This window comes from Thermobia domestica, chromosome 17 (genome assembly GCF_964235325.1).
Source record: "Thermobia domestica chromosome 17, izTheDome1.hap1.1, whole genome shotgun sequence".
Lineage (NCBI taxonomy): Eukaryota > Metazoa > Arthropoda > Insecta > Zygentoma > Lepismatidae > Thermobia > Thermobia domestica.
The window spans coordinates 180,005,284-180,027,604 of NC_137470.1; positions in this window are offsets into that span (position 1 = coordinate 180,005,284).

Sequence of the window (22,321 nt, forward strand, 5' to 3'; positions counted from 1 at the left end):
CTCAGCAGTGTTACACCAACTCGTATTAAGACGTCTGTATGTATCTTTATCCACTTAAGAATTGGTTTTGTCCACGCTGATTATTTATAATTTTCTTGAAATGTACCTGGGTCCATTGCTGCTTTATGTTTTTACTAGCTGAATATACCCATTCTTTGCATGGGTCAGATAAAATATCTATGTAAACAAACTGAACAACGAAAAAATTATCAGTGATTTTTTACTATTTATACATATCCCGGTAAACGCTCCCTGAGACCCCTGGTTCGATTTTTTTTAAAAAAAAACGCCTTTGGCCCCCAGCCGATGGGGGCTGTATATGGAAGTCAACACCTATGGGAGTATCACCATTCATCTCACCGACCGAGAAAACTATGGATTTGACAGTAATATCGGTCATTTGGATTGTTTTTACATGTCTCGATGACCCCTCTATTATGATCCCCGTTCCTGAGCTGATGAGGGCTAAATTTCAAAGTAAACGCGATCTTGAGTTTCACCATTGAGCTCAGCAACCCTGAAAATAATGGATTTGACACTAATACCTGTCATTTTGGATTATTTTTACATGTCTCCGTAACCCCACCCGCAGACGAGCCCCGGCTTTCATACAATAGTAGCTGAATTTGCAAGTCATCGCTAATGGAAGTGTCGCCACTGCGAAAACTATGGATTTCGCACTACTATCGGTTATTTTGGATTATTTTTGCATATCTCGAAACCCCCCGGTGACCCCAGGCAAGCAGACGAATGCGATGAATGCGATCGGAGTTTCACTATTGATCTCAGCGACCGCGAAAACTATGGATTTGACACTAATATCGATTATTTTTTACTACTTTTACATGTCCCGGTAAACGCCCACTTTGAGACCACCCTGGTTTGAATTTTGAAAAAAGAATGCTTCGTCTCGGCCTGGAACAAGATACCCGTGACCAAAATTTGGTAACTCTCAGCCCAGACTCCAGGCCGTTCCCGGTAAATGCTTCCCCTGAGACACCCCTGGTTCGAATTTTTTTAAAAAAAGAAACGCTGCGTCTTGGTCTGGGGACTGGACCAAGGTACCCCTAACCACAATTTGGTAACTCTCAGTTCACTCGTCTGGTCCCTAGGCCGCACACAGAACACAAACTCTTTATTTTATTCATATTAGATTATCAACCAAATCTATTACGTTCAAAATAATTTGGCTCATTTCGTACTTGGGGGCACAGTGGTTCAGTGGTAGAGTTTTTTTGCTCTGGAGCGACGGATTTCTTTTTTTCAATCCCTGACCACATGAGTTCGTGGTGGACATCTTGTACACAGATTTTCTCTGGTAAAATATCCTGTTTCCCCCCCCCCTCATTCTCATTCGACCAACTCTTTTACAATCACTCAGTTTCATTAGTCAATCGCCATCTTTAATCTAAAGCGTGGAATTAAAAACTTTATTTCGGGTATTATTATATATATATTTTTTCGTATTTTTGCGGGCAATTGATATCCTACATCTAATCCATGCTTCTGGCATCTGGTTTGTCTTCGAGTGTTTCGTCACCGTCCTTAAACTTGTTAAACCACCCCTGTATTGTCTGCGTATTCACCACACTCTCACCAAAGGCCTGGTATATCTTCCGCCCTACTGCAGGGGCATTTGACCCCAGTTTGAACTCGTATAGCATGCATATCCTTATGACGCTCTATGGAAGTCCCATGTTCACTCTGTCCTTACGCAAGTCCACTGCATAACTGAACTGCCACAACCATTTAGTATCTTGGATATACCCACACCAACAAATAACCTTCGCTTTATCTCTATTCGCAATCAACTCACGGTATAAGGACCAATTGAACACAAACATCCACAAAAAGTGACAGAAGTTTCTTGGTTACCTTTATCGGACCTTATTAATTCCTCAAGAACACTAGTGTGGATCAATTTTTCTTCATGTTTTCTTTATCGATTTCACCTACTTCATTCACTGATTTATATATACATCTTTCATCAACAGCGACGCTATTTAGGAGAAGACCTACAGCTTAAAGTGGGATCCAGCTTAAAGTGGGATCTAAACTACTGATGCGTTTAATGCTCTCCCACCGAAAATCTAACCTGGGACTTCATGAATTGCAGACCTGCACACCACTCATTAGTCCAGGGAGGGTATGACAACTACGTTATTTTACATCTTCCTTAAAAATTTTAATATTTTCAAAACTGTGTTTCAGAAAAGCAAAATATTTACACACTACTTTCTGCAGACTAACGTTCCAGACGAGACCTTGCTTATAGTAAAAAGAAAATAAGCTTCTCTCAAGCAGGTCGGAGGAAGGGAAGATAACCCATTAATCTATATAATTGGCATGCAATTATGTCTGTATGTATGATTCAGCATAACTCTGGAACGCCTAGAGCAGTTTCAACCAATTTTAGTACACGTATGACTTACTGTCTAGGAAAAATACTGTGGGGGTAAGACACCCCTATCACCTCTAGCGGTGGTATTTCGAAGGGGTAACACATAAAATAGTCGAAAACGATCAATATTGGTGTCAAATAGATGATTTTGTGGGCCGCTGACGTGAATATTGACACATCCCGATGCCATTTAAGTCCAAGTTCAATCCCAAACAGCATGGAAGAGGTTTAAAGAAGATGCCAATGAAGTCGCCAATTTCCAAACAGAGTTCCTAAACTCACTTGATTCCTCTGGATTGCCACCGCATCGTATTTTGCTTAAAGTAGGATCTCCAGTTATTTTACTACGAATCCCGTGAAAATCGACCCGTGAAAACTTTGCAGAGCAATGCAATTGAAGAAACTAGCTTAACAAGAAAGGGGTTACATTTTTATTGATACATGTATCCTAAGGAAGGCAAGAGAATTCAGGTATTTGCATAACTTATTTTCCCCATACGAAAAATGTGCATTTCAACCAGTTGGTCTCTAAAAATGAGGTTACTTCACAGTAGGGTGTATAACCTGCTCTCTACCACTCAAACAAAGTGTATCAAATTATTATTTAATGCACATATATGCGTCTTTTGACATGGCTCATTGTATATTGTATGTTTGTTCAAAGACTTAACAAATCAGGGAATCTGAACTGTTTTAAATCTTAGCACAAGTACGGAGTTATTGATATAACGCCATAGGTTGGATAAAGACTAAAAAAAAACCCTGACACAAAAACGAAATTAACTGTTCACAACTGAAATGTAGTATAAATAAAATATGTGGTACACTGTACTATACTTTCTCACTGCACTCTCATAAATTAAATCAAATTATGCTGAAGTTACTAATAAAACGTTATTTTTGAAATCTGAATAAAATTCTGATAAGCATTTTTTTTAAAGAAAAACCTCTTCTAAAGAAAATTCACCTTAAAACCGCCTGGGTAACCTCCAACAAATTCAGCTACAAAGGATAAACTACTCCTTGTGAATTTTTCATGATAAATTACTTGTTCTTCACGATGCAGACGAGACAAGCTATGTATCGTATCTCATCTCGTCTTGTCTCAAAAATAAGATGAAACTCGATTTGTGGAATTCTAGCCCACACAACTGGAAAGTCTCATCCCTTCTCGAATATCTCGAGAAGACTTAGTCTAATCTTTAAAATTATTCCGGAGTAAGTATTCAGAAAGTGTCTTAGAACCAATGCCAACATTTATGACTTTAAAAGGTCAGAGAATTCCTAAACTTAATAGTTAATCTTTCGAAATGAAGCTTTAATTTTAATTCCATTTCCATCAATCAAAACTAATAATTGTATGTTGTGATACTACTCTCAATCTAAGCCCAAGTATAATACATTAGCATTTGTTCAAATATTTATTTTATATAAGAATATTGTGATAAACTTTGTAAATTTCCTGGAGAAGAAACTAGTGGTCTATTGTAATTTTGCGTTGTGATAGTTATTCTCATTTACTTCCCATTAATCTAGTGTTTAATATGCATAGTAACATATCAGCAAGCACGGTAGTGCTTGGCAGCCAAGTTCAGCGAAGAAAACTCGTCGAAAATGAAAAATTGGCCTGCACTGCTGTAAGTAAGCATGTCATACACGAACAAGAGTTTTGGGTAAATTCGTCGATTTCGAGGCTCTGTAAAAACGATTCTATTAAAGATAAAAAATATGAAGTTTAGAATTTACGGAGATATCCAAAACATGTACTCATATACCAAACCTCACATTCCTAGCTTTAAAAATGTTTGTGTACTAGACCCCTAAAACATGCACTTTTCAGGTTCACTGATTCACTGACGCACTCATCAAATTGATTAGGTACTCCTCTAAGAAATAGAGACGTTAAACTCTGATACTTTATAATGACTTGAGTATGGAAAACGTTCGAAATTTAAGAAATGTACTATGGGGATTTTTATGGGCAACAAACTGTCTGTAGCCATTAGGTACTTCTTAATGAGATAAAGATGTGAAACTCTTCATAAAGGTACTTATAACGGCTTGAGTATGAAATTTGAGGAATTTGCTATGGGAAATTTTTAATGGGCGAAAAACTGTCCTTACAATCAGAAATCGGGAACCAGTTTCGTTATTACACATATCATGTGCGTAGTGGTAATGTTGTCAATCGTCTGAGTATCGAGTGGGCTAAGGCGCGTATGTACTGTCGTAAATTTGGTGGTTGGAAACCCAGACAAGGAAAATTAATATTTTTTTTTCTTTTTTTTCGGTGAATACATTTTCCCATTTCGCAGTCTTTGGTATTAAATAGATTTTGAAATTAAATTGTTAAGTAAGGGAGTAGAGGTGGTTATATTTAGAATTAATGAAGTTTCCCAAGGAAATGAAACCAATTGTTCGATTTTTATATTAGATATGTTGGTGGCAAATATAATTAAGTTTACAAACTATTAAAAAGGTGTATGTCATTGGAGGAAAAACTCAGGCAGTATGAAACGACGCAACATGCACGTCATGTAATGAACTCCGGAATTTAGAAATGTGGAAGGGTAGAAGACGACTCAGTATGTGAAGCACCAGCCATGTCTGATGATATAGCATGGAGGGTTCAGCACCAAGGATTTCGGGGCCTGTTGAAGCTCTTCGTATTTAGTTAATGAAAAATCAAATGTTAGCGATCATGATTTTGTAAATGAATTAGAATCTCGTTTGGACCTAGCTCTTTGACAGATATTTAATATAAGATACCCTGCCTGCTGGTCACGTGGCTAACACGTGCGTCTTTGTTGTACGGGGTCCTGGGTTCGATTTCCGGTAGAGGAGCTCTTGAGAAGTAATGTTGCATGTGGCACATTATGACTTCTTTGAAAATGTACAATCCTAAATTTTAATCTAACAATATGCCACAATTGATAATCGCAATATGTAATATTGATATTGTGAACTACAAAAAAGCAGCAAAATCTGAAAAAAAAAAACACCAGAGGTGCAAAAGTGCAGCCAAATTCGTCAGGCTCAGAAAGTGTTGAGATGAGGATGCATAAGCCAAGTTTCTGGGCCAACGTGTCCATTAAAATTACGTTAAGGAGCCTTACGGATAGTGGTGGTGGGCGTGGTGGGTTTGGGACCACCACCAACCTTAGGAATATCAACATCGCTAATGTGCTAAGGCAGATATATACTGCAATAAGATTGGTAGTTCGAAACCCAGACAAGGAAAACTTAAATCTTCCACGAGGTGTCAAAGAAAATTATGTTGACGAGCCTTTGGGATGGTTCAGGTGAGCATGGTGGATTTGGGCGCCACCACTAGCCTTAGGGCTGAAATGAAACTAGGAACAGACATCTTGGTGTATTCAAATATGTTAGACACCTCGCGCCAAGTTCCAGTGTTCGTTTCAGATGTAGTGGCCAAGAAACTTGCCTCATCCATCCTCATCTCAACACTTTTTGAGGCTGACGAATTTTTCTGCACTTTTTGCACCTCTGGTGTTTTTGTTCAAATGAACTATTCATTTGCTGAACCAGGCACGTAGCCAAGGGTAGGAGGTCCGGGGGGCTCCGGACCCACCCACTTTGGAAACCAGAAATCAGTGTTGGGAAGTAACGTAACGCAAGTAACGCGTTACTTGTAACGCGTTACATTTTAAGTAACGTTTCCTAGTAACGCGTTACATTTTTTCCAAAGTAACTGTAACGGTAACGCGTTACAAATTTTTAAGTAACGTACCTAGTTTGCGTTACTATTTTCGCGTTACATTTCGGATGGGTAACTACAATATATGTATATAGTTTTTTTTTCGGAAACAAATGTTTCTTTCCTGTAAGTGAATTTCTCAGAATGAAACAATCGAGCATGAACTACGTATGTCAGTGACCGACAGTCACAGACACACAGAGAAACAGATAAGTTCGTAGTGTCACTTGCTTTTTTTTTTTTTTTTTTTTTTTTTTGAAGATGAGGACAACCTTAGGGAAATCATGTGTACTGATTGCAAGCACCTGGAAGATTTTGTAGTAGATTTTGACAGCTCCAAATCAATACATTCAGTGAGTGAACTAGGAGTGAAATTATACCGGTAGTCTATTTTACTTTGATTGGTGTTGTTTTTATAAAGATGGATATCGAAAATATTTTACCGTTCGAACATTTAAAAGAATACTTTTTTCTTAAAAGCTGAGGATGATGGTTGACAGAATTTAAAAGCAAAGTGTCTGAAGTGTCCCGGCAGAAAATATTTATCATCAACTAGGGTGCCACAATTAACGATTTACAATAAAGGGTTAATATGAATAAACTGTGTTCTGATGAGCAGGAGTACTTTATTACTAGAAAATAGTTTGCTGATGGTATGTAATGTTGGAGTTCTTTCAGATCACTTTGCTTATCCTACAGTCCAGTTGATTATAGAGTAGTGTAATGTTTCTCTATATTCTTTATTTTTAATTTTACATAACAACATTGTCGAGTTTCGAATTCAAGTCGAGTTCAGAGTCAAGTCAAGGGTAATATCCTCAAGTCGAGTTCCGAGCCGATTCAGTTTTTCGCATCGAGTTTCGAGTCCAGTCGAGTTTGATAAATGACTCGTTCGTTTTAAGTCGTCTTGAAATCATGGCCTGATTACACTGGAAAACGAAAGCCATGAGAAATGTAAGCTAAACAGTAATATGGATTACTTTTAGTGTTGCTCACGAGAGGGGACACTGCTTGCATCTCGTCTCGTCTCGATAGCGAGACCACAAGAGATTTTTTTTATAACAAGCTCAGCTCGGCTCGGCTCAACTGAGAAGATGGCTCGAGCCGGCTTACTTGAGGTGAACGATCGGCTCGAGCTGGCTTGGTAGGGATGCTCAGTTCGGCTCAAGGGAGCTGAGGGCTGTAGCCTAGTCGGTTGGGTGAGCTGTTGGCTCGGCTCACTTCTCGGTTCGGGTCGATAGTGAATGAGCTGTGAGCCGACCTGCTCGAGTCTTTGACAATTCTAAACCCGGGCCGAGCAGCTTTGAAGATATTTGGCCAGCAACCTATAAATTTCAACATTGTTTGGCTCGAGCCCGAATACTCAACCTAGACCCTCAACCCAAATTCAGAAGCTCGTGAACAATGTCCTTGACTCCTAGATTTCACGACTACCGAGGATGACAATCAACTAGTTTTTTAGTATTCAACTATAAGCCGCCTATCTTTCATTTTTGTATACAGTGTTGTTATAATAATAATAATAATAATAATAATAATAATAATAATATAAGTAGTAGTAGTAGTAGTAGTAGTGTCATTGATAATAATTATGCTATGTAATATACTTGAATGTATTCGAAACTACATACCGGATTTGGCTCGAGTCGACTCGAAACTCGACCCCAATTCGAGTTGAGTTGGAGGAAACTTTTGGAGTCGAGTTCTCGGGTCGAGCTCAAAGATGTATGTTTCTAGTCGAATCGAGTGTCTAAGAAAACTCGCTCGCACTCACTCGTGTCCATCCCTACAAGTAACGCAGTACGGCATTTTATTAATGTTACATTATATGAAAATGTTCATGTATCAAATAGAAATTTGTCCTTGCATTTACATAAAGGGATTCAGAACGTGCATTATTATTATTATTATTATTATTATTATTATTATTATTATTATTATTATTATTATTATTATTATTATTATTAATAATAATAATAATAATAATAATAATAATAATAATAATAATAATAATAATAATAATAATAGCGGTAGTAATAGTAGTACGGAAAATTGAAGTCATATTTTTTCACATTTTTAAAGTTTCGGACCTAAAAGTAACGCGTTAGTAACGCGTTACTTTCGAAGTAAAGTAACAGTTACTTTTTGGGGGCAAGTAACGCGTTACTAACGCGTTACATTTTAAGAGAAAGTAAAGTAACTTGTAACGCGTTACATTTTTATAAGTAACTTACCCAACACTGCCAGAAATGAAGAAAATTAAGGAATTATGAAACAAAAAGAAATGAGAAAAAGAAGAATCAGCGTTAAAGATAAAAAACTACAGCAAGCTTTTAGTTACTCTTTTATTATGAGCAGATTTGTTTTACTTGCAATGCATGGTGGCCAATGAACGGAATACCCCGGAAAATTCAGGGAATTTGAAATTTATAGACAAGTTAAGGAATTCTCAGAATTTCTGCTGCTAGTCAGTGAAATTTCAAAGTTTCGAAAGCATGTTGCCGTTCTGTAACAGTGTGGACATTTTCTATCATAATTTTTCGTCATCGCTTCTCTGTAGTATCAAACATGTTATTTCAGAGAGTTTTCTACTGCTCCTTTAACCTGTCATTTGGAACAGACAATAGTCGACAGAAATACGAAAACAAAAGATTATGTGGAGAGGAAGGAACGACGATATTGTAAAATATTTTACAAGGCATTATTGGATATCTACTTTTTATAATAGTTCAGGTCATAATGAAAGGAAAATTGTTTCATTTGAATGAACAAAGAAAGGAAAGTAAATATTGCAAAACCTTTTTCAATACATTTTTATTCTTTTTTACTCGAGATTCTTTCATAGTTTGTTAAGGAATGCTTACTAACATATCCTCATTTTATTATTGTAACAAACCAATATATGTTGCCAGTAAAATAGTTTAGAATGATCGGACCCCTGCTATTTCACCAGTATTTCACGCCACAGACCCTCTCCTCCCCTATTACGAAATCCTGGTTAAATGAACCAATATGTTGCCAGTAAAATAGTTTAGAATGATCTAACCCTGCTGTGATGGCCACAGTATTTTATGTCACGGACCCCCCCCCCCTTTACGAAATCCTGGCTACGTGCCTGTGCTGAACTACTTCGAAGTTTTGATTTGTTGCAGCATGTCGTGAGTTACGGTAAGATTATTTAGGTATATGCTACTTTGTTACTTTTAGTTCTATATCACATGCTGTGGCATGGATATAAGAATATCTTAGTATACTGTGATGTATTCATGTATACCATTAGATATTGTTTAAATTTTAATGGGGACGTCAGCAACGCGGCTATATAAGATATTAAGCATTCGTTACATGTCTAGTGACTAGCACGCGCGCCTTGATGTGCTTGGTCTTAGGTTCGATTGTCGGTGAGAGAGCATTGAACGCAAGCGGGTGCTTTGGATCTGACATTAAACTGAACGTCCATGTTGTTTGCATTTTGACTGGCCGCCATTTTGCGTATGGTTGTCGTAGAGAGTCGAGACTTGATTCATCTTTCATTTCACAATTTCTTTCAAATGATGTTTTACTTAACCCTCTTTGCCATTTGAAACTTTTGAGTTGGATCCCGTCTGGGAAACTGCAGGTGACCCTGGGACACCTTTTTACAACGAAAAGTGTGCCCCTGAAAATGATGAGATACGCGTTCGTCGAGTTTTTCATCTACGCAACCGTTTCCGAACAAATGACCTGGTTCAAACTATACTGCCAGCTAACAGCTTTTACATTACATAATATGTTCTGATTCACGATATTCTAACCGATGGCACTTATAACTTTGGGATTTGTCTAGTTATAACATATCAAATGCAAACACAATGGTCTCGTTCGGATCTCAGAGAAGCCAGTTCGTGACCCTCCCTTGTCAGTATAAGACTGATTTACATCGTGTAAATGTTGTATTTATTTTGTCGTGAATTTAACTGATGACTGGCAAAAGTACTGAAATATTTTATGATTAAGATATATGACATAAGTGGACGGTGTCTAACGATTTTTCTTTACTTACAAAGCAAACAAAAATTTTAGGAATGGTCTAAAAAATTGATCAAAAGATTGTGATCTTAGCAAAGAATTTAAGGAATGATCCAAAAATTGCATCAAATGATTGCGATCTTGGCCAATAATCAGTTTTTGGATCAGGGGTCACAAAAGCTTGGAACGGTTCCTAAGTCGGGTTTTCGTATTTTTTTACGGAATAAGCACACCATTCTGAGTTAAGTGATAGTTTGGGTTTGGCTACAATATATATAGTTCTCCAGATATAAGACTTACAAGAAAATGTTTGGCTGAAAGAAATATATTGATTTTTGGGGGGGGGGGTTAGGGGCACAACATTTTGAACGATCCTTAAATCGAGTTTTCGTATTTTTCACAGAATAAGCACATCGTACTGAGTAAATTGGTTGGTTTGGTTTGGCTACACTATATGTAGTTCTCCAGATATAAGGCCTACAAGAAAATTTTTGCCTAAAATATATTGGATCTTTTGATCAAAAAAGTAGAAATAAAGGATGCTCGAGTAGCCGACAGGCTAAAGCATATTATTTTCTAATGAGCGTAATCACCGAAGTGATCCCAGGTGGTAAGCACCGGGATTCGAACCGGGGACCACGCGCATTAGAGACGAGTATGCTAACCAGTCGTCCACTCGAGCCTCCTTTATAAATGTACGTAATGTTCTGCTTATATTCGACGCTCATGAGTCATCATTTCCGCTGTCACCGCGTCGCGACGTATACCTACGCAACCGCCAATGCAGCCGACTCTAACATTAGTGCTCAAAACTTCAAGAACGCGTCACTTCTACTCACATATCTTTGACGTAACCAGTGAAGTTGTATTCCAGAATAAAATCAACGTATGTTGTTGTTAAATAGTTATTTGTACATATTTAAGTCAATTCAATCGTCCCATTATATTTTTGATTAGTAACACCACGTAGTCATAATATTTATAACTTCTAAATTACGGCTGACAAAAAATTCTCTTTTTTGTTTTCTCATACCTCCATGACTATTGCTCGTCGTGGCGATTCTTTGTTTATAATTTTTATGGATTTCCCTTAAAGGGGAGTGTCATTCTGACTTTTCATTTCAAAAGCTGGTCTTGCTAAGGGGCACAAAATCAGTCACCGCCGAACGAAATTCACACACTTTCTAAGTACTAATAAAACTCCAAATGACCAAAGCAGTATATATATATATATTTTAAGATTATATATTTGTGTTACAGTTTCGGCTATGTAACAGAGCCAAAACTGTAACACAAATATATAATCTTAAAATATATATACTGCTTTGATCAGATGGAGTTTTATTAGTAATCTTGAATTTTCCAAAATACAAAATACTAATCATTACTATTCATAGGAACCCATTGCTAGAGTTTAAAGCTAAACTATTTTAGTAACATAGAAATAGTTAATTTGTAAATATATTGCACTTCATTTTCCCGCTGGAAAAGATAGCTATAGCCTTTTGGTGGAAGAATTACGTCTGCTTTCCTCTTTTGATGCTAATAGCATCGTTCTCACAGCTGAAAAATGTCTTAGAATGGCCAGAACTGAAAAGTGGCGTCACATTCTTATCTCTGATTGGTCGAAAGGCTTCCTAGCATATTTACGGGATACTTTCCGAACGATTCTTATTTGGTTTCTCTCACAGCTTCCCAATAGTAAAATTTCAATGGTTACTCAAAGTTGAAATAGGGGGCCGCGGTGGCTCAGTGGTAGAGCCTCTGGTGCTTGGGGTCCCGGGTTCAATCCCAGCCCCCGCCAAGTGGACTTTGTGGTGGACAAACACCGTGTGCGTGTGTTTTCTCGGGGTTCTCCCGTTTCCTCCCACTTTCGTCATTCCACCATTTCATTATCACCGTCTCCTTTAGCCTAACCGGCATAATCGTGGGACGTAAAACTCAAAGATTTCATTTCATTTTTATTTCAAAGTTGAAATACAATATTATTCTTCCTTTGCTACTAATGTATTGATTTTAATTAGCAAACTACAGCAGCTTCTTACAAGGGAACCTTCCGAAAATGATAGTTGCAGTGAAAGATGTGACCTATGCCAATTGAAAGAGCTGTAACAGACATGTTCATTCCCAAAAAATTAGCTGCCCATAGCAATAGGTTCAAGAAATATAAGGGGTGGAACTTTGGGAAACAGCAAGGTTGGACAATTGGGCGAAAACTGAAAATTCCGCAAAAAAAAGGGGGTCACAACAAAATACAATGCTGACAAGTGATGTATAGAAAGACACTTGCCATAATAGGGAACAAATGAAGGCCACCAGTGGGGTTAACAGTGTTGCCAACTGCAATGAAAAGTACGTTTTGCAAAGAGCACTATATGAAGTGAGTGCAATATTTAGTGTCAATCTGTAATGTAGAACTTAAGATATGACGTGTATAATTAGTGGTACAATCTAACAAAAGAGAATAAAAAAAACAGAAGTACGAAAAATGCGGAAAAGACGAAGTTGGCCATAATGGGCCACATTTGATCACGAGCTGTGCATATTAGAATGAACAAAACAAGAAGCACCGACTATGCAGGAAACCGACGTACCTAGAGTCGAAAAGAAAAACGAGTTCCAAAGTTGGCAACACTGACCATGAACATCGAGACAAGTCTAATATAGTTAGGCCACTCGCTTTACAAAAAGAAAATTCCGGCAACAGGTATTAGCCTTCGCATCATTTGTACATGCCCGTCAACATATTACGTACAGTTGGTCGATGAGACAATGGTCCAAACAGAAGATATATTTGCAGTGAGCACAACGGAATACTGCCAATCCGTTACACGTGGTACAATGATCGCCTGTGAATGTCTCGAAACGGTACTCTAGAGGTGTCGGAACATTTGGTGGTCTTTCTATCACATATCCACACCTGTATAAAGCAAACATAACCAAAGGCTTGATCTGCTGTGTGTTTCTGTCTGCAGTACCATCACCGCCTATATGATATATCCAAAGTGTCCCACCTAACTCTGCGACTGAAATAGTTTCAAAACGCAAAAAATGTGACACATCGAGTTGTGCAGGAATGTACCCATGTCAGCGGGCGACAAACTTCTGTGAGACGCAAGTGCCCCCAAGTCCCCATCATAGGGTCCCAGGGGCCAACTTCAAAATTTCAAATAGCACCATCGGTCGAGTTATATTTCTTTCGATAAATCTTGGAATATGCAACAGCGCATATCAGAAATATTTACTATATGGGATTTCAAAATGGCCGCCAAAAATATCTGCTCGGTGACAAGAACAACGTGCATTTTGGCGGCCATTTTGAAACCCGTGCTTCATATAGCAAATGTTTCTTATAGGCGGTGTTGTATCTATCCAGAGAAATATCATCCGCCCCCTTTTTCCCATTTGAAATGTTGCGTTTGACCCCTCGAGCCTTATGATGGGGGCCCTGGGGGACTTGCTTCTTACAAAGTTTTCTTGGCCCTCGACATGAGTACATTCCTGTGTAATTGGATTTGCAACATCTCTCTTCGTTTCGCAGCAATTTGAGATCACAATGTGCGATGCCATGTTAAGACACAACACATATTTGTGGCAGCCATTTTGAAAACCATGCTTCATATAGCAAGTATTTCCTATAGTAGTTGTTGCACATTCCATGATCTATCGAGAGAGGTACCACTCGGTCCCTGTTGCCATTTGAAAGTTCAAAGTTGGCTCCTGGGGCCCTATGATGGGGATCCTGGGGGCACTTGCTTCTCACAGACTTTTATCACCCCCTGACATTGGTACATTCCTGCACAACTGGATCCGTCACATTTTTGTTCGTTTCGCAAATCTTTCAGGTCACAAAGTTTGGTGGGACACCCTGTATATTTCTACATACGACCCAACCATGACATAATGTTCACTACTTCTATTATCGCTTGCTGGCTCAACCCAACCATTTCATGTTCCCCGACTTGACATTGCCTCAATCACTCTAGCATTGATGCATTCCGAGTGATGCCTGTTGCCGGAATGTTCTTCTTGTGAAGCGAGTGGCTTAACTATATTAGACTTGTCTGGATGTTAATGGCCAGTGTTGCCAACTTTGGAACTCGTTTTTCTTTTCGACTCTAGGTACGTCGGTTTCCTGCATAGTCGGTGCTTCTTGTTTTGTTCATTCTATTTGGTCTAGGAATTAATTCGTGCGGTTGGTACGCACACATTGAAGCTGTAGTACAAACACAAAATACATAAATACCTTAAGAAAAATATTGTCCATCGCTAGCCACCACTTTCGCCCATCTGTCAGGCAATGTACGGATTCCGTGGCGAAAGAAGTCCTCATCCTTGGAAGCGATCCAGTCAGAGACCCATGTTTCGATATCTTCTGAAGAAGTAAACCGCTGTCCAATCAAATCGTTGTTCATGCAATCGAACAAGTAGTAGTCCGAAGGAGCAACGTCTGGTGAATACGGCGGGTGGGGTAAAACTTCCCATCCGACATTTTCTAAATAGGTTTTGACCGGTTTTGCGACATGCGGGCGAGCGTTATCATGTTGAACAGTAAGTTTATCATGTCTGTTCTCCCATTCTAGTCGTGTTCTGGCCAGAGCTTGCTTCAAACGCATTAATTGTCGTCGATAACGTTCTCCATTCATAGTTTCACCCGGTTGCAGCAGCTCATAGTACACCACACCTTTCATATCCCACCATATGCACAGCATAACCTTTGCACAGTGAATATCTCGTTTTGGTTGTGATGGACCTGGTTCACCTGGTTTCACCCAGGCCTTTTTTCGTTTAGGGTTCTCGTAATGGATCCACTTCTCATCACCCGTAATAATTCGATGCAGAAACCCCTTTCTGCTCTGTCGTTGAAGCAGCAATTCGCAAATGGTTTTTCGTCTTTTAACGTCTCTGTCTTTCAATTCATGTGGAACCCAATGTGACATCTTTTGAATCATTCCCATGGCTTTCAAGCGTTTGGAGACTGTTGTTTGATCAACGTCTAATGCTGCTGCAAGTTGTTCCTGCGTTTGACACGAATCCTGCTCGAGTAATGCTGTCAATTCTTCGTCTTGAAATTTTTTTGGCTGTCCAGCTCGCTCTTGGTCTGCCAAGCCGAAATCACCACTTCTAAACCGTGCAAACCACTTCTGACACGTTCGCTCAGCTAGAGCATGGTCACCATACACTTCCACCAAAATACGATGACTTTCAATCGCACTTTTCTGCATGTTAAAGTAATGCAGCAGAACACCCCGCAAAAACACTTTATCAGGCACAAATTGCGCCATGTTCACTTAACTACAAACTGGTGTTGTTGACGCTTTAATCCACTGCCATATACTACGAACGATACGCAATGACAGGGGTTTGCAACACATGTGTGAATACACGGAACTGTGGGACGCTCCGTTCGTTGCGCCATCTCTTGTCCACCCGCACGAATTAATTCCTAGACCAAATAATATGCACAGCTCGTGATCAAATGTGGTGCATTATGGCCAACTCCGTCTTTTCCGTATTTTTCGTACTTCTGTTTTTTCTATTGTCTTTTGTTAGATTGTACCACTGATTATACACGTCATATCTTATGTTCTACATGACAGGTTGACACTGAATATTGCACTCACTTCATATATTAGTGCTCTTTGCAAAACGTACTTTTCATTGCAGTTGGCAACACTGTTAACCCCATTGGTGGCCTTCATTTGTTCCCTATTGTGGCAAGTCTCTTTCTATACATCACTTGTCAGCATTGTATTTTGCCATGACCCCCTTTTTTGCGGAATTTGCACTTTCACCCCCCTGGCCAACCTTGCTGTTTACCGAACTTCCACCCCTTATATTTCTTGAACCTATTGCTATGGGCAGCTAATTGTTTGGGAATGAACATGTCTGTTACAGCTCTTTCAATTGGCATAGGTCACATCTTTCACTGCAACTATCATTTTCGGAAGGTTCCCTTGTTAGTGGAAGTGATTTAACAAAATCGCTCCATTTCAGTCATAGTTGTGCCTGGGCATGAGCAAATGTAACTTTTTTTTTCTCAAATCTGGCTCGGGAAGTACACAAATTTCAGATAAATTACAGGATATCAATAGAATTATTTATCATGAGTAAAGCAGTACAAAAAATAATTGAAATTGAAATGAACAGAAGGGGAAGAGAATATATTTCTGTGAATTATGAGTTTAGTTTCTTTAATTTGCTAACCAGCAAATATTATTTGACAATATTTAGCTATTTGAAAAAAATCACAAATTATGCTCATCTTAAAAATTATATAACAAATGAGGTTACAGTGTTATATAACCATCGGGAAAGATCTATATCAACAGAAATAATAGAAATTGCTATTTTTCTCTCATCTCAAACGTAATATCTAAAATATATGGCTTTTTACTTAAAATATAATAAATATACTTTCTTTCGACTATCAAGTATCGCATTCCGTTAAAGACTAAAGAAAAGTAACTTCAAATAAGTTCTTATCTTGCATAGTTTTCCTTTTGTTCACAATTCAAACAGAACCAGAGATTTCCCAGCAGTTGGACTCTGACTCATAAGTTTTGTGGGAAATAACCACGAGTAGAAGACCAGAAAGGGTTAAAACCACAGGGAAAACTTCACGAGGGGGAAAAACAAAGCAACGTTAGTCACATAATATTCGATTTTATAAAAGACTAGCCTTTGGCTAGCTGGGTCTCCGCCCCCAAACCCCAGCTTTTACTGGTCTACGACCTCGCATCTCTTTATACATATATATGTATATATAGTAGCTGAAGCTGCGTTCTCTACACAGCGCATCATTCGCATATGAGCATAAATCTCCTTCTCATTCTTCACAACATACGTACATGTCCCTTTACAGACACAAGTGAAAGATGTCTTGATTAAAAAGGGGAGATTTTTTCGATTATTTTTTCTCAATATCTCGCACCGTTTGCAAGATTTGAGCCTGCTTCCGGTTGGAGTTTCTAATTCATGTATTCTTTCTTCTTGCATGCAGTATGTAATAAGCAAATACATTACATATACAATTAATTATAATGTCAGTTATATATAGTGTTCATTGGGCAAAACACTCAAAAAATAAAGATTTATCTTAAAACTCGAGAAATAGTTATCCTTCCTTTTTCACTATTATTTGGCCATGGAACAAACGCCTGAAACATATATGGTAAGGTCGGCCGAATAGGGTCAACGTCTGAATAGGGTCAAATTTGCGTTTGACGCTGTGAAATGTGGAACAGAAACGGGCGAACCTGTGTTGCTGTCTGGTGACATTCTTTAGACATAGCTAGTCTCAGAAAACAGAAAAGAAGCAGCTTGGAGGTACATTCAGGAAGAAAAGTGGGCGCAAATTACTCTCTAAAAGGTAAGTAAACGGAAAATTTAGTAAATTTAAATTTCGAAGGTAACTATTTTATGTTGTTTCTCTCATGTGCTATATCGTATCAGTAAAAAAATTTGTATGTAGTTACTTCATAGTGTGTGTGACCTGAGGTAGTGGAGTCATGCGATGCAGATGCATGTCAGTGTTGCCAATACTTATAAAACAATTTTTTACGGATATGGGTGATTAGGGTCAGTAAAATGTGGGCGAAAAGGGTCACACATTTTCGACAACAAAATATATTATAAGAGGCATTTAGAATATAATTCTTGATTTCATGTATTTTTTTTGCCAGTTCGAGTATATCAATGTTACTAACTTACTAAAGTTACCGTAGTTACTAAATGTACTTAAGTGTACTGTAACTTACCGTAGTTACTAACTTGCTAAAGTTACTTACTAACTTAAACGTAAAGAATTTAATGTTACTGATTAATTTTATTTTATATATTTTTTCTTTTCAGATGGGGAGATATCGGCGAAAAACGCAACAACAATGAAAAGATCAGATGAAGCTGGCATTGAAGTCATATAAAGAACGAAGGAGCCAAATACATGCGGTAGATTTGTTCAATGTGCCACACTCTTGTTTCCAGAGAAGGCTACAACAACATGTACGTGATCCATTGAAAAATATAAAACAACGTTGAGGGCAGACATTGTTTTCAAAAGAGCAAGAGAAGGAACTAGTATCCAGAATTCTGAAGCTGTCTGGGTGTGGTTTTGGGTTAGATCATAATGACGTACGACGTGCTGCGTACTTATTTGCAGAAAGTAACGGGTTGAAGCACAACTTTTCACGTGTATATCGGCTGGCTGGTATTGAATGGTTACAACTGTTTCGAAAGCGCAATCCTCAGATATCCTTGCGCAAACTAGAAGGATGATCCATTGCTAGAAGTGGTGGTTTGAACAAAGAAACCGCCGCAAAGAACAGAAAAAGATCACAACCGCCTGGGAAATATGCAATCGATCGAACATTTTCATTGTCTGATGATGATCTTTTAGAAAATGGTGAAACACAATGTTCTAAGCAATCGGAATAAAATACACTGTGAAAATTTTGCTTTGAGTCTTACTACGATCCTCGTTCACAAGATTTGGGTTCTTGGATCAGATGTCAAGTTAAAGGTACAGAATGGTATCATGAAGTCTGTGTCGGAGCTGAAGGTAAAAAGTCTTTTATTTGTGGCAAGTGTAGGCACATCTAAGCTTGAAATTTCTATGTTACGAAAGTGTACTCGCGTAAAATCTACCAGAGACTTATTACATTCTTGAACACTCGTAGCGAAATAACGTGTCAGGCTTTATTAAAACATTACTCTTTTTTTCCTTTTTCTTTTTTTCAACAACAAATAGTTATCGCCTTCTATCTTATGTGTCAGTATAAAACTAATATTTATCTTGAGCAACTAATACAATGTACAATTTGTATCAGCTACATTTTTAAAATTTCGAATTTATTCACCTCTTAGATTTAAATCCGAGTTTATAAAAATGTAATACAATTTTCTTAACAATGAATAGTTCTAGGCTCCTATATTGGGTCGTCAGTCTGTCAGTGTGTTTTGTAGAAGTGTTATTATTTGTATCTTGAGTAAATATGTTAATATTTGTATGTATTTTAACAGGTTTCTAATGACCCCTTTCACCCTATTCATTGACCCTTTTCACCCGACAGAGATTGGGTGAATAGGGTCATGCTCAACTTTTATAATTTTAAAAATAACGTTTTAAGAATTACGAATAAGAAGACCAAACGAATTGAGAAATGTAAAGGAAGGATGTGTGTATATAAAACAAGCAAAAACAAGAAATTAATGTATCATAATTCTGAGCAATTCTTCTTTTTCTTTTTCCTGACCCTATTCGGCCGACCTTACCCTACAACCCAATATACAACATTGTGGTGTTGGAATGTATAACGCATAGGATATGATGCTTTAGTTTTTTTTATTTCAACGCTTCCAGCGTACCCCTTAAAAATGTAATAAAGAAATAATGGCCATGTTTTTTTTTTTTTTTTTAAATATTCAATTAGAACTGGACAATCTACGCAAAATTTCCAATCGATCAGTGGAAACGTCATCTTTCTAGAGCCTGTAGTTTCCGAGATCTCATTGTCGAAAGGATTAACCACAAACATATAAACATAGTTTAAAAGAACTCCGAAGATGGAAGCACAATTTACATGAATTGATTTTAGAAAAGCCTTATTAAAATACAAAGGCTTTGAACAATAATTTTATATCATAAACTTTATGTAAAAGATATAGTTAACTAATTTAGACTATTTAAAGTACAAACACTTAAAATGTTTGTCTCTGTTAAACGTGAAATCACACATAACCGTAAACGAAAGATTTGAAAGCCAAAGTTATAGATTGGAGCTCAGGTGCTTTTAATTGCTATTGTAGCATTTTAATAGATAGATTAATCAGCCTTTACATCAACAGTGAATTTCGGGCATTGTGCATTTGCTCTTCATATTTCCTGATTTTGTCCAGTTGGGGACTTTGCCCCCACACCCCCGCCTTTGCTCGGCCTACGACCTCGTACATCTGAAGCCCACAATTCTACCGAATTTTAAGTTTATTTTCCTATTTCAACTATCTAAAAGAGAAGATTTTGTATCCCAAGAAAACGCCCATTTAAACAACATGGAAATTTCTTCATCCTCCTTTAGACCAATAAAAGATTAAAAATATTCACTTTTGGTAATTTTCCTGTAGGTTAGTCCCGGAAGGCTACAATCATATCAAATTTCATAATTCTAATCCTGCAGAAAGTGCTTAAACATTTTGGGGTGTAGAAGATGTCCTATATAAATAACATTGGAAAGATTTCTCAGTTCTCCATAAAACCACTCTAAACTTGGAAATTTTTATTTTTACTGATTCACTTATGTAATACTAACGAAAACGTACAAACATACCGAATTTCAAGTTTGTATCCCAATTCCAAATACCTATAATATGAGATTATATGTCCACAAAAAGACCCAATTAAATAACACGGGGAATTTCTTCATCTCCCCTCTAGACCCCTTAAAAATTTTAAATATTCACTATTGGCAATTTTCCTGTCGGTTAGTTCCGGAAAGCTACAATCGTGCCAAATTTGAACTATACACGTTAAACTGAATTACTCCTTTAGTTTATGTCAGTTCATGTAGTTTTATATATAGTTAGGGTACCACATGCTGATAAACAAACCAATGTATTATCTTTGTATAAATCATTGTAATTTCAAAATATTTGGAACTTAAGGTCAGTTTGAAAAAAAAATCAAGATTACACGGAAAGAGAAACTAGGATAAAAAGTTGACTCAATATTGCATTAGTCTCTAAAGAAACAGTTATATGAACAAACAATTTTTTCAAAGATTTCAGGACAGATGCACGAATAACACAGCAGATTATTTTTAATTCCAAGTCCAAGGAGACACGAAAAAATTCGAATTATCCAAAATTTGAAATATACAGAAATATATATTTCTAAATGCCTAAAATCAGGTGGACAAAATTACTGTACCTAATAAAAAAGAATTAGTACCTACTAGATTTTATCTCTTAAAAAATATATTTTTGCCTCATACAATACTGAAAAAAGACATTTAATTAGACACAAATTAAGTCACACGTATTCTAGAAAACAGTAAATCAACACAGAAAACTTCATGCATGAATAACTTTCTTAATTTTATGAAACGCACTTAAAGAAGTTAGTGGTCTTAGTTTGTGTTTACTTGATTGTTTTTACAGGATCAACATAAATCTTCGATTTCGTTTATTGTGTGACATACGGTATCAACAACACTTAGTTTGCATTCACTAAATCTTAAATTTTGAATCATCTTGCAATATTCAGATGAATTTGGTACATACTCTTCCTTTATTCCATCGCCTTAATCTCGTCTTCATCTTCTTTATCGTCATCAGATGGATTCTGTTTTAGTATTAGCCTTCTCCACGGTTGCTCTTGGATTGCTGAAAGTGCATTGTTCTCTTTGGTATCTCTCCAATGTAATTACTTCGAATTATAAACACAGGAGGTTCAAGGTTTTGATTCATGAACGATCTTTATAATTCTTTTTAATACAGTTTTCATGGAGAATATCCTTTTGTTCAAATTATCCAAGTTCAAATTAACGAAACTATGCTTTTTATAAAATCTTGTGCTTTGGTGTAATACTTAATACTCAAAGGATCGACATCTTTGAGCATAGGAGGTATTTTGAACCCATTTTGGAGTTACCAAGGTTAAATTGAAAAGAAGTGGAAAGTGCAGGAACATTTCCAACACAATATGAAAATCCTTGTTGGGACACTTCTTAGAAATGACTTTTGATCATTATATAGCACGTTCTAAAATGTTCTGAAGCGTTCTGTCAACAAACAAAAGAAAATCTGGATTTCCTCCTAACAGTGGTTAATAGAAACTGTCCTAAGAGTGTTCAAAATGAATCTGAACTTGTGCCTCCTAGCAGTGGTTAATAGAAACTGTCCTAAGAGTGTTCAAAATGTATCTGAACTTCTGCCCCCTAGCAGTGGTTAATAGAAACTGTCCTAAGAGTGTTCAAAATGTATCTGAACTTCTGCCTCCTAGCAGTGGTTAATAGAAACTGTCCTAAGAGTGTTTAAAATGTATCTGAACTTCTGCCTCCTAGCAGTGGTTAATAGAAACTGTCCTAAGAGTGTTTAAAATGTATCTGAACTTCTGCCTGCTAGCAGTGGTTAATAGAAACTGTTCTAAGAGTGTTCAAAATGTATCTGAACTTCTGCCTCCTAGCAGTAGTTAATAT